Source organism: Podarcis erhardii, assembly GCF_964252035.2.
Source record: "Podarcis erhardii genome assembly, chromosome: 5".
In the NCBI taxonomy this organism is placed as follows: Eukaryota; Metazoa; Chordata; class Lepidosauria; order Squamata; family Lacertidae; genus Podarcis; species Podarcis erhardii.
The window spans coordinates 354,488-368,162 of record NC_138509.1 but is presented as its reverse complement, the minus strand read 5'-3'; the positions used below and the strand labels follow the sequence as shown (position 1 = coordinate 368,162).

Below are 13,675 nucleotides of genomic sequence, written 5' to 3'. Positions count from 1 at the left end.
TCTCCTACCCTCCTTGAGCCCTTCCACCACCTGACTCTCCGATGGCAGTTCCCTGACATCCACCTCCCCTCCAGGACCCCCCTCACCCCCCGTTTCCCCCTCTTCTCTGGGTGGTGAGGCTGGGAATCCCCTGAAAGAATCCTCCTCATCTTCGGATGACTCAAAAACCGCCCTCCACCTACTACTATCCCTTCTTCCCGAATACTCTTCCCCATCTGATTCTTCTTCCTCTTCTTGTCCTGATTCTGGGAACCCCTCGAACTCCCCTTCTTCGTCAGTGGTGCCGAAGTGTTCCTCCCAGAACCTAGCCAAGGGCTGAGGCTTCTTTGGGTACCGGAGATGAAACGTTCCTACTAAAACCTCATCATCAACCGTTTCTGCCGGTACCCAGGTATTTTCGGACTCCGGTTCCCCTTCCCATGCCACTAAGTACTCCACCTGTTTACCCTTCCACCGAGAGTCGAGTATTTCTGCTACATGACTGCTGCTCTCCCTCTCTTCTACTTCCGGGACCCAAGACAGAACCCTGTGGCGCCCCACTAGTCACTCTTCTCCAGGATGAAGAGGAACCATTGATGAGCACCCTTTGGGTTCGGTCAGACAGCCAGTTGCAAATCCACTGAGTGGTAGCATAGTCAAGTCTGCATTTTACCAGCTTCTTTACAAGAATATCATGGGGCACCTTGTCAAATGCCTTGCTGAAATCAAGGTAGGCTACATCCACTGCGTTCCCTTCATCTACTAGGCTTGTAATTCTGTCAAAAAACGAGATCGGGTTAGTCTGACATGACTTATTTTTCAGAAATCCATGCTGACTATTGGTGATCACAGTATTCCTTTCTAGGTGCTCACAGACTGTTTGCTTAATGATCTGCTCCAGAATCTTCCCTGGTATTGATGTCAGACTGACTGGGCGGTAATTATTTGGGTCCTCTCTTTTCCCCTTTTTGAAAATACGGACAACATTTGCCCTCCTCCAGTCTGCCGGGACTTCGTCTGTTCTCCAGGAATTCTCAAAGATGACTGCCAGTGGCTCTGAGATCACACCTGCCAGTTCTTTTAATACTCCTGGATGCAGTTCATCTGGCCCTGGAGACTTGAATACATCTGTTATGGGTTAAGGGGGCTGCTTGTGCGTAAATGGTTGAGCTCTCAACTCATGCAATCAGTTTCTAAACTCTCCCAGTCCGCGGAGCCATGGGTGCATGGCTACCTCAATCTCTGGCAGAATCCGTCAGTGGGCGTTTCCGGAATTTGCGCCAACATAAGAGTTCCTTAACGGAAACTCTCCTTCTGGATTCTCTGCGTGACAGTTTCCTACGCGGAGTAGGCGTCCCCAGCGGAGGTCCTGAAACCTCTCCACTGTTCTTACTGGAAGTATCTTGGAGCCATCCCTCCGACTGAGTTTCTGTGGGAACTCTCTCTCTCCCCCTGCTGGTTCCTTCCTCAGCATCCGAGGCTCTCCTACCCTCCTTGAGCCCTTCCACCACCTGACTCTCCGATGGCAGTTCCCTGACATCCACCTCCCCTCCAGGACCCCCCTCACCCCCCGTTTCCCCCTCTTCTCTGGGTGGTGAGGCTGGGAATCCCCTGAAAGAATCCTCCTCATCTTCGGATGACTCAAAAACCGCCCTCCACCTACTACTATCCCTTCTTCCCGAATACTCTTCCCCATCTGATTCTTCTTCCTCTTCTTGTCCTGATTCTGGGAACCCCTCGAACTCCCCTTCTTCGTCAGTGGTGCCGAAGTGTTCCTCCCAGAACCTAGCCAAGGGCTGAGGCTTCTTTGGGTACCGGAGATGAAACGTTCCTACTAAAACCTCATCATCAACCGTTTCTGCCGGTACCCAGGTATTTTCGGACTCCGGTTCCCCTTCCCATGCCACTAAGTACTCCACCTGTTTACCCTTCCACCGAGAGTCGAGTATTTCTGCTACATGACTGCTGCTCTCCCTCTCTTCTACTTCCGGGACCCAAGACAGAACCCTGTGGCGCCCCACTAGTCACTCTTCTCCAGGATGAAGAGGAACCATTGATGAGCACCCTTTGGGTTCGGTCAGACAGCCAGTTGCAAATCCACTGAGTGGTAGCATAGTCAAGTCTGCATTTTACCAGCTTCTTTACAAGAATATCATGGGGCACCTTGTCAAATGCCTTGCTGAAATCAAGGTAGGCTACATCCACTGCGTTCCCTTCATCTACTAGGCTTGTAATTCTGTCAAAAAACGAGATCGGGTTAGTCTGACATGACTTATTTTTCAGAAATCCATGCTGACTATTGGTGATCACAGTATTCCTTTCTAGGTGCTCACAGACTGTTTGCTTAATGATCTGCTCCAGAATCTTCCCTGGTATTGATGTCAGACTGACTGGGCGGTAATTATTTGGGTCCTCTCTTTTCCCCTTTTTGAAAATAGGGACAACATTTGCCCTCCTCCAGTCTGCCGGGACTTCGCCTGTTCTCCAGGAATTCTCAAAGATGACTGCCAGTGGCTCTGAGATCACATCTGCCAGTTCTTTTAATACTCTTGGATGCAGTTCATCTGGCCCTGGAGACTTGAATACATCTAAACTAGCCAAGTATTCTTGTACTATCTCCTTAGTTATTCTGGGCTGTGTTTCCTCTGCTGAATCATTTGCTCCAAATTCTTCAGGTCGGGCATTATTTTCTTTATCGGAGAAGACTGAGGCAAAGAAGGCATTGAGGAGTTCAGCCCTTTCTGTGTCCCCTGTTTGCATTTCACCATCTTCTCCTCTGAGTGACCCCACTGTTTCTTTGTTCTTCCTTTTGCAACAAACATACCCATAAAAGCCTTTTTTGTTGCTTTTAACCTCTCTAGCAAGCCTGAGTTCATTCTGTGCTTTAGCTTTTCTGACTTTGTGTCTACACGTGCTGGCTATTTGTTTGAATTCCTCTTTGGTGGTTTCCCCCCTTTTCCATTTTTTGTGCACATCCTTTTTTAATCTTAACTTAGTTAAAAGTTCTTTAGATAGCCACCCTGGCTTCTTTAGGCACCTTCCATGTTTCCGTCTCATTGGTATTGCCTGAAGTTCTGCTTTTACTATCTCCCTCTTAACAAACTCCCAGCCATCATGAACTCCCTTTCCTTTTAGTATTACTGTCCATAGGATCTCACCCAGCACTTCCCTAAGTTTTATGAAGTCGGCTTTCTTAAAGTCAAGAAATTGAGTCCTAGTATGCTTGGCTGCTCCTTTCCGCTGTATAGTAAACTTCAGAAGAGCATGATCACTCGCGCCTAATGATCCTTCCACTTCTACCCCACTAACCAGGTCATCAACATTAGTTAGAACCAGATCTAAAATGACTGTTCCTCTTGTTGCTTCTCCCACTTTCTGGACAACGAAGTTGTCTGCAAGGCCAGTGAGGAATCTGTTTGACCTTATGCTCTTGGCTGAGTTTGACATCCAGCAAATATCCGGGTAATTGAAGTCCCCCATTACTACTATCTCCCTTCCTTTTGCATGCTTGGTTATCTGTTCCAGGAAGGCATCATCTATGTCCTCCGTTTGGCTTGGGGATCTATAGTAAACTCCCACAATGAGGTCCCTGTTATTCTTCTCTCCCTTAATTTTGACCCAAATGCTCTCACTTTGGCTTTGAGGTTCTAAATCTTGGATCTCTTCACAGGTATACACATCCCTGACATATAACGCCACTCCTCCTCCTTTCTTGTCTGGTCTGTTTCTCTGAAATAGATTGTATCCCTCCATTATTACATTCCAGTCGTGGGACTTATCCCACCAGGTTTCAGTGATGCCTATTATGTCATATTTAGTTTGCTGTACCAAGAGCTCAAGCTCATCTTGTTTATTACCCATGCTTTGCGCATTAGTGTACAGACATTGAAGTCCATTAATCATTCCCCCGTGTCTCTTATTTAAGGATTTTTTCCTCCCACCACTAGGTCTGTGTGCTGTTTGCTCCATTTGGTCTATGACATTTGGATGATCATCTTCATCAATTGATAGACTCCTACCTTCAGGAGCACTGTCTTCCTCCCCCACGTTAGTCAGTTTAAAGCCCTCCTGATGAGGTTTCTGAGATTTTTGGCAAAAACATTCCTCCCAGCCGTTGTGAGGCGCAGCCCATCGCTTGCCAGAAGTCCATCTTCAAGAAACTGCAGTCCGTGATCTAAGAATCCAAACCGTTCCTGTTTACACCATTTGCGAAGCCAGTTGTTCACTTCCACTATTTTTCCCTCTCTCCCTGGGCCACGTCGTTCAACTGGGAGGACAGATGAGATGACAGTTTGTGCATTTAATTGCTTCAATTTCCTGCCCAGAGCCTTATAGTCTCTTTTGATCTTCTGGAGGCTATTGCTTGCATGTCATTGGTTCCCACATGAACCAAGAGGAAGGGGTATTTGTCAGTGGGCTTTATGATTCCTTGCAGTCGTTCAGTTACATCTTGGATCTTAGCCCCGGGGAGACAGCACACTTCCTGAGACATCTTGTCAGGCCCACAGATCACTGCTTCTGTTCCCCTCAGTAGGGAATCCCCTATCACCACTACACGCCTCCTCTTAGTTTTGGTCGGGGTTCTTCCGCGAGCTGTCCGTTCCAAGGTCGCCTGCACATTCCCTGAGGACTGACTTTGCTGCTCGTCTTCATATACCTGATCGACTGTAACGAGGGAGAGATCCTCAAATGGAGTCTGCTCTTCATCTTCCATGCTAGGGGAGAGGACCTCAAAGCGATTGTGTATTTCTAAACAATCAGAGTGAACCCTGGGCCTCCTACTTCTTTGAGTCACGTTTCTCCATATATCTGGCTCCTGTGTTGGTGAACTAGCCTCCTTCTCAGGGGAGTCCCCTGTCTCCTCCTTGGTGGAGACGGTGTGCTCTGTTGCTTCCAAGAAGAGCTCCAGCTCTCTAATTCTTTGGAGCGTAGCCACACGTTCCTCATGCCCGTGGACACATTTTCTGCGTTATTGTAGGCGAATTCGGCCAGAGCCAATTTCTCTACCCAATCATTCTCTCTGTCATTTACATAACACCTCAGATATTGTTGCAGAATACTGTTTGCCCTTTCCGCCTGCCCATTGTTTCTGGGTGTCTGGCGGTCGAGAAATTGACCTCTACGTGCAGTAAGCTCATGAGCTTCCTCCAGAACCTGGACGTAAATTGTTTCCCTCTGTCTGAGACCACCCTCAAGGGGGCGCCATGCAACCTAAAAATGTGTTCTATAAACAACCTGGCGGTTTCTTCCGCTGTCACCGCATGTGAGCAAGCTATAAAGTGGCACATCTTGGTTAACTGGTCTACCACTACCATTACCGCAGTCTTTCCCTTGGATTTTGGTAAATCCATCATAAAATCGATGGAAACTGCCTCCCATGGCCGTTCGGGTGTGGGTAATGGTTCCAGTAACCCCGCCGGTGCCGCCCTTTCCCCCTTTGCTCGCTGGCAGCGGTCGCACCCCCTTACATACTCTCGTACATCTTCCCTCACCTTGGGCCACCAGAACTGCCTGGTAACTAACCACATGGTTTTGTGTTGCCCAAAGTGCCCTGCGGTGGGGCTGACGTGTAGTTGTTTGAGTACTCTACCCCTCAATTCCCCTTCCGGTATGTACAATGCCCCTTTGTAATACAACGCCCCATTCCTTTCTTCAAACCCCCCTGTGTTCTCCCCGGCTCTCCTGAGCCCTCTGAGCTTGTCTTGGGCATATTCATCGTTCTCTCTCCCTTCTACCAGTTCCCTTTGCCCCACCAATGCTGCTCCACAAACCCAGTGGTCCTCTGGGATAATATGCCTTTCCTCGGGCGCTCCCTCCCCCTCCATATACTCTGGCTTTCGAGAGAGAGCGTCCGCCCTGACGTTCTCTGGTCCCGGTACGTAGCAAATCTCAAAATGGAATTTGGAGAACTCCTGTGCCCATCTCAATTGTCTCTGGTTCAGTACTCGGGCCGTTCTCCAATATTCCAGATTTTTGTGGTCCGTGCACACCTGGACCTTGTGCTGCGCTCCAATCAGCAGGTGTCGCCACCGCTGAAAAGCTTCATGAATGGCGAGCAGTTCCCGGTCATACACTGTATAGTTCCTTTCGGATTTATTCAACTTCCGCGAGAAGAAGGCACACGGTCTCCAGTCCGACGCATCTTTTCCCGGCTGGAGAAGCACCGCCCCTACCGCTCGATCAGATGCGTCCGTCTCTACCCTCATTGGCTTCTGTAGATCTACGTGCAAGAGCTGTTCCTCCGACGCAAACGCTTTCTTTAGCTGTTCAAACGCTCGCTGCGCCTCTTCCGTCCACGCGAATTTCTTCTTACTACTGAGACAATCGGTGATGGGCGCCGTTAAGTGGGCAAAGTTTTTGATGAACTTCCGATAGAAGTTTCCAAACCCCAGGAATCTCTGCACGTCCTTCCTGTTTCTGGGTGTCTTCCATTCCAGTACCGCTTGGACTTTACCGGGATCCATGGCCAATCCCTTGTCTGACAAACGGTACCCCAGGAACTCCACCTCTCTGGTATGGAACTGGCACTTCTCCAGTTTTACCCACAGCTGGTTTGCTTGCAGCCTGCTTAGGACCTCCCGGACATCTCGGACATGCTGCTCCTCGTCCTCTGAGTAGACCAACACATCGTCTAAGAAGGCCACACAGTTCTTATAGAGCAGAGGTCCCAGGACATGATGCATGAAGGATTGGAAGCATGCTGAGCCCACCTGTAATCCGAAGGGCATAACGAGATACTCAAAGGCCCCCAAGGGGGTGAACATGGTGGTCTTCCATTCATCCCCCTTCCTCATCCGTATCAGGTTATACGCCCCCCTCAGGTCCAGCTTGGTAAAAATCTTTCCCTTCCTCACTCTGGTCAGAATGTCTTCAATCCTGGGCATGGGAAAGGCCACTGGTTCTGACACCGAATTGACGGCCCGGAAGTCCACAACCAGCCTGGGTTTATTTGAGTCCTTTTTGTCCACAAAAAACACTGGGCTGCCCCCCACCGCTCTTGACTCCCTGATGAACCCTCGTTTCAGGTTCTTGTCTATGAACTCCCTTAACTCCTGCATCTCCCTGTCCGACATAGCGTACAGTTTGCCCACTGGTAGCTGGGCTCCCGGGAGTAGGTTAATTTGACAGTCAAAGGGTCTATGTGGGGGCAGTCTATCTGCTTCCTTCTCGCTGAAAACATCACTCAGGTCTGCGTATTGGTGGTATTTCCCCCTTTTCTCCCACCACCATCCCTGCCAGACTTGCCCTAGCCAACCCCTGAGTTTCTCTTCCCTTGCAGTGTTCTAGGCAATAAGCTGACCCAAAAGAGACTACCCGCTGGTGCCATCCCACTAGCGGGTCATGTAACGCCAGCCAGCTCATTCCTAATATGATGGGCGGCCCCGCCAGGGTGGCTACGTGAAATGCAATGACTTCCGTGTGCCTTCCCACCCTCATTGTCATGGGGACCGTTTGTTGGCTCACTTCCCCCCCCAGAAGTTCCCTCCCATCAATCGTGGTCACCTGCAAGGAATTGCTCAAGGGCAGCGTCTGTATCTGGTGCTCTGATGCAAACTCCTTACTCATGAAATTGCAGGAGCTGCCTGAGTCTAACAGGGCTTTTATCGTGAGTGGATGTCCATTGGGTAGCTCTAGCAGCACCTCTACGACTAGAGCCGCTCTTGGGGGTTCAGGCTTGGGCACGTTCACTGATCCTTGGCCTGGCTGCTGTGCCCTGTCGCTGGCAGCCAGGCGTTGGCTTTTACCTGCTCCTTAACCCCCTCCTCCTCACTCCCAACAGCTCCCACCATTCCTTGCCATCCCTTCCTTTGTGGGCACACTCTGGCAAAATGTCCTGGCTGTTGACAGAGGAAGCATTTTTTGGCGCTCTTCCCCTCCTTCCGCCCTTCGCTGACATTTGAAATTCCGCGCGTGCGCGCAGTCCCAATCTCCATTGGTTCCACTGGCGGGGAAGGTTGCTCCGGCATCTCAGGAATGCGGAAATCACTCCAACACTCTCCTCTCCCTTCCCGCTTCTCCAGAGCCCTTGCCTCTTGGCGCGCTCCAATCGCAAGCGCCGATTTGGTCAGCTGATCCATGGACTCCGGACGGGGCGCGCGGGAAAGTTCATCTTTCACCGCCAGGGCTAGCCCTTCTTCAAACAGCATTTGAATCGGTTCCGAAGACAGGTCCCACCCCAATTTATGTATGAGCATGGTAAACTGTGTCCAATACTCTTGGACGGACTGATTCCCCTGTTTGCATCCCATTAACTGTCTGCGTACCACGCCCTGTTCAATCTGGCTGGAAAACATCAAGTCCATCGCGATAAAGAATTTCCTCAAGTCTTTTAGGGCATCATTATTCGATGCCATCAGGGGCCTCACCCATTCTCTAGCTCCCCCCTCGAGGTGCCCAATCACAAAAGCCACTCTCGATTCCTCATCGGCAAAGTCATCAAACTGCAGGTTCAGTGCGTACTGCATTTCTGTCTTAAAGGCTTGGTAGCTTCTTGGGTCACCCCCGAATTTCTGTACCAACCCCGTTACCTTCCTTGCGATGGGGGTGGGCTTCCCCTGTGCATCCTGAGCTCTCCTCTCCTCGAGACGCGCTGTTAGCAGTGCCAGCAGGTGTTCCAACGCTCTGTTTCTCTCCTCCAGAGTTGGTCCCGCTCCAGCTCCTCCCGCTGCTCCGTCTCCAGTTGGGTTGCTCATGATGCCTCTCTTTCGCACACGCAGCGTCAAAGACTGATGGATTGCTGTTATGGGTTAAGGGGGCTGCTTGTGCATAAATGGTTGAGCTCTCAACTCATGCAATCAGTTTCTAAACTCTCCCAGTCCGCGGAGCCATGGGTGCATGGCTACCTCAATCGCTGGCAGAATCCGTCAGTGGGCGTTTCCGGAATTTGCGCCAACATAAGAGTTCCTTAACGGAAACTCTCCTTCTGGATTCTCTGCGTGACAGTTTCCTACGCGGAGTAGGCGTCCCCAGCGGAGGTCCTGAAACCTCTCCGCTGTTCTCACTGGAAGTATCTTGGAGCCATCCCTCCGACTGAGTTTCTGTGGGAACTCTCTCTCTCCCCCTGCTGGTTCCTTCCTCAGCATCCGAGGCTCTCCTACCCTCCTTGAGCCCTTCCACCACCTGACTCTCCGATGGCAGTTCCCTGACAACATCTAAACTAGCCAAGTATTCTTGTACTATCTCCTTAGTTATTCTGGGCTGTGTTTCTTCTGCTGAATCATTTGCTCCAAATTCTTCAGGTCGGGCATTGTTTTCTTTATCATAGAATCATAGAATCATAGAGTTGGAAGAGACCACAAGGGCCATCGAGTCCAACCCCCTGCCAAGCAGGAAACACCATCAGAGTACTCCTGACATATGGTTGTCAAGCCTCTGCTTAAAGACCTCCAAAGGAGGAGACTCCACCACACTCCTTGGCAGCAAATTCCACTGTCGAACAGCTCTTACTGTCAGGAAGTTCTTCCTAATGTTTAGGTGGAATCTTTTTTCTTGTAGTTTGGAACCATTGCTCCGTGTCCACTTCTCTGGAGCAGCAGAAAACATTCTTTCTCCCTCCTCTATGTGACATCCTTTTATATATTTGAACATGGCTATCATATCACCCCTTAACCTCTTCTCCAGGCTAAACATGCCCAGCTCCCTTAGCCGTTCTTCATAAGGCATCGTTTCCAGGCCTTTGACCATTTTGGTTGCCCTCCTCTGGACACGTTCCAGTTTGTCAGTGTCCTTCTTGAACTGTGGTGCCCAGAACTGGACACAGTACTCCAGGTGAGGTCTGACCAGAGCAGAATACAGCGGCACTATTACTTCCCTTGATCTAGATGCTATACTCCTATTGATGCAGCCCAGAATTGCATTGGCTTTTTTAGCTGCCGCGTCACACTGTTGGCTCATGTCAAGTTTGTGGTCAACCAAGACTCCTAGATCTATCGGAGAAGACTGAGGCAAAGAAGGCATTGAGGAGTTCAGCCCTTTCTGTGTCCCCTGTTTGCATTTCACCATCTTCTCCTCTGTGTGTTTCTTTGTTCTTCCTTTTGCTACGAACATACCCATAAAAGCCTTTTTTGTTGCTTTTAACCTCTCTAGCAAGCCTGAGTTCATTCTGTGCTTTAGCTTTTCTGACTTTGTGTCTACACGTGCTGGCTATTTGTTTGAATTCCTCTTTGGTGCTTTCCCCCCTTTTCCATTTTTTGTACACATCCTTTTTTAATCTTAACTCAGTTAAAAGTTCTTTAGATAGCCACCCTGGCTTCTTTAGGCACCTTCCATGTTTCCGTCTCATTGGTATTGCCTGAAGTTGTGCTTTTACTATCTCCCTCTTAACAAACTCCCAGCCATCATGAACTCCCTTTCCTTTTAGTATTACTGTCCATGGGATCTCACCCAGCACTTCCCTAAGTTTTATGAAGTCGGCTTTCTTAAAGTCAAGAAATTGAGTCCTAGTATGCTTGGTTGCTCCTTTCCGCTGTATAGTAAACTTCAGAAGAGCATGATCTTTTTTCCTTTTTTTTATTTCTTTTTATTAAATTTCATATAAGTAACCACAAAGGAAAACAAATAAACAGTTACAATGAAAAGCAAAAATATCTAAACATAACATAAAAATATTATCAATTTCCGTTACCGTTCTTTGTCTTCATGCTTGTCTCTTTATATCTTCAAAAACTTAAGTCATTCTTCAACACCCTGTTGACCTCCATCCCTCCCGATTTCAGGCTTCTTAATATACATCATTTATTTTTCCTGCAGCTGGTAATTGTTAATGGTTTGTACGTCGTAAGATCTATATCAAACCTGCTATAGTTTTTAAATTACTATAATCCCCTTCAATGTATATCATAAATTTGTTCCAGTCGTTAATAAACTTTGTATTTTTTTGGTTTCTGATTTTTTGTGTCATTTTTGCGAGTTCAACAAATTCAAATAATTTTGTTTGCCAATCTCTAATTGATGGGGTATTTTGACTTTTCCATTTTTGGGCAATTAATAATCTGGCGGCGGTTGTGGCATGCTGGAATAATAGCTTATCTTCTTTTTTGATTTCATCCCCAATTATTCCTAGTAGGAATGCCTCTGGTCTTTTGGGAAATGTATATTTGAATATTTTTTTTAACTTATTATAAATATGTTCTCAATACTTCTTCATTTCGTCGCATGTCCACCACATATGGAAAAAATTGCCCTCTTTAATTTTACACTTCCAGCAGTTCTTATTTCCTGTTTTATACATTTTCCTTAACTTTGCCAGTGTAATGTACCACCTGTACATCATCTTTTCCAAATTTTCCCTGAGTGATACGCATGCCGTAAATTTCATTCCACTAGTCCATAATTTCAACCATTTATCATACTCTATATTATATCCCAGATCCATTGCCCATCTTGTCATAACCCCCTTTATTTCTTCATCTTTGGTGTCCCATTCTAATAATATGTTATACATTTTGGATAATAATTTGGATTTGCCTTCAATTATTTCTATCTGAAATTTGGATTTCTTCTCATTCAACCATACTTTTTTATCGTCTGTCCATACTGCATTTATTTGATGGAATTGTAGCCAGCCTGTTAATTTATCTTTCAACTCCTCATATGTTCTCATCTTCCATCCGCTTTCTGATCTTATCAGTAGGTCTTCGTAGGTTAGCCTTTCTCCCTCCATATTTACTTTTTTAATTATTAGAATATCAGTTGGTGATAACCACCAGGGTGTTTTCCATTCTAGGAGTTTTTTATTTCTCTTCCACACTTCGTGCAGGGGCCCTCTTATAATATGGCTTGAAAACCCTTTATGTACCTGTGATGGGATAATGAGCTGCTTGTGCTTAAAAGGGTTGGTCCCTCAGAGTTTGCTCAGCGTAGCAAAGCTCTGCCTTGAGCGGAGCCCTTTGGCATGGCTCCGTCAGTCGCTGTTAGAATCTGACAGTGGGCGTCTGCGGAAACGTTTCCAACATAAAAGCTGTTTAACGGAAACGCGTCTCCTGGATTCTCTGCGTGACAGTTTCCGGCGAGGGGTGGGGGTCCCTAAAGGGGGCCTTGCTACCTCCTCACTGTTCTCACTGGAAGTATACCAGAGCCTCCCCTCCGACTCCCTTTCCCTTGGAGCTCCTGCTCCCCCCCTACTGGTTCCCTCTTCTGCTGCAGAGTCTCTCCTATTCTCCTGGAGCCTTTCCGCCACCTGTTCTTCCGATGGCAGTTCCCTGACATCCACCTCCCCCCCAGGGCCCCCTTCACCCCCTCCCACCTCCTCTCCTACTGGCGGTGAGGATGGAAAGCCCCGGAAGGAACTCTCCTCATCATCAGACGATTCAAACACTTCTAGTCACGGCTTTCCGTCTCTTTCCCCGTCTTCCTCTTCTTCGTCGGAGTCTGCTTCCTCCTCCACCCCTGACTCTGGGAACCCTTCAAACTCCCCTTCCTCATCGGTGGTCCCAAAGTGTTCCCTCCTAAATCGTGCCACTGGCTGCGGTTTTCTTGGGAAACGCCGATGAAACGTTTCTGTCAGAGCTGCCTCTAGGTCCCAGCTCACAGAGGACCAACGCTAGCCAGTAATAACGTATAAAAGTCTTTATTGAAGGTTAGTTTCCATTTCCAAACCGTAGCGTGCAACTCTACGTCTTAGAAGCTAGACCGGCGAAGCTCCATCTGAGTCTCCGCCTCCTAGACACCAGTTTAAGACTCTAGCTTTACTCCACCTCTTCCGTTGTTCTTTCCTCCTCTGGGTCCTTCTGCCCCCTGGGGTTTCCTCCTTTCTGGACTCTTCTGACGCTGACCCCCCTGAGTCTTGCCCCTCCTTCCGGCGGGCTTTAGGACCTGGCTCCCTATCCGGGCTGCCTGCTGTGCCGCTCGCCTGTACATTTGAACTTGGCGCGCGCGCCCAGCCGGTAACTTTCCTCTTGACCGTTTCCCCGCTCTCCGATGGAGGCGTGGTCAATCCTGACTCATCTCCTCTCGCTGGTGGTGAGAACACTGGTCCCGATGCCTGGGACTCCTCCCCCCCACTGCGCTCTGGTGGGGAAGCTGGTCCTGATTTCCAACTGCTGCTCTGGGAGTCCCCGCTGGCCCCTTCCTTCTGGGGTTTCCCCCTTGGCACCCCCCTTGCCCTGGCCATCGGCGCTCCCTTCTGTGAATCTTCCGATTCGCTGGAGAGGCTCATGGAATCCCTCGGACCACTTTCATCTCCTGTGCTTCCCTCGGATTCCTCCCCCTCGCTCTCCATTTCCTCCCTCTCCTGTGCCTCTGCTCCTGAGCCCCTGACAGTTTCTATTAAAATCTCGTCATTGACTTCCTCTGCCGGTACCCATGTGTTTTCTGACTCTTCCTCCCCCTCCCATTCTACCAAGTATTCCACCTGATTCCCCTTCCACCTGGAATCAATGATTCCTGCCACGTCCATGTTGCGTTCTCTCTCTTCTATGACGGGTGTTTGGGTGACCTCCCTCTCATGTTCCCCCCACTCACGTCCCTCTCGGTACGGCGACAGTAATGACCTGTGAAATACTGGGTGCAATTTCATGTGACTGGGCAATCTGAGTTTGAATGCTACTGGGTTGACCTGTTGTATGACCTCAAAGGGTCCCAACCGTTTGGGTCTCAATTTCTTACACCCTCCTTTGAACGGCAGTCCTTGGGTGGATAGCCACACCCGGTTACCCACCCTTATGGTTTCACCTTCCCTCCTATTTCTGTCTGCTTG

At 48.9% G+C, this 13,675-nt stretch overlaps 1 long non-coding RNA gene across 1 annotated transcript in view; it reads left to right on the top strand.

The window, feature by feature from the left end:
• The window catches only part of LOC309341736, a 300,574-nt gene extending 287,661 nt beyond the window's left edge, over positions 1 to 12,913 (top strand). Inside the window, exon 3 of the long non-coding RNA XR_014156550.1 lies at positions 12,485 to 12,913. This is a non-coding gene — a long non-coding RNA (uncharacterized lncRNA). The remainder of the gene's footprint in view (positions 1 to 12,484) is intronic.
• The last annotated feature ends 762 nt before the right edge of the window (positions 12,914 to 13,675 follow it).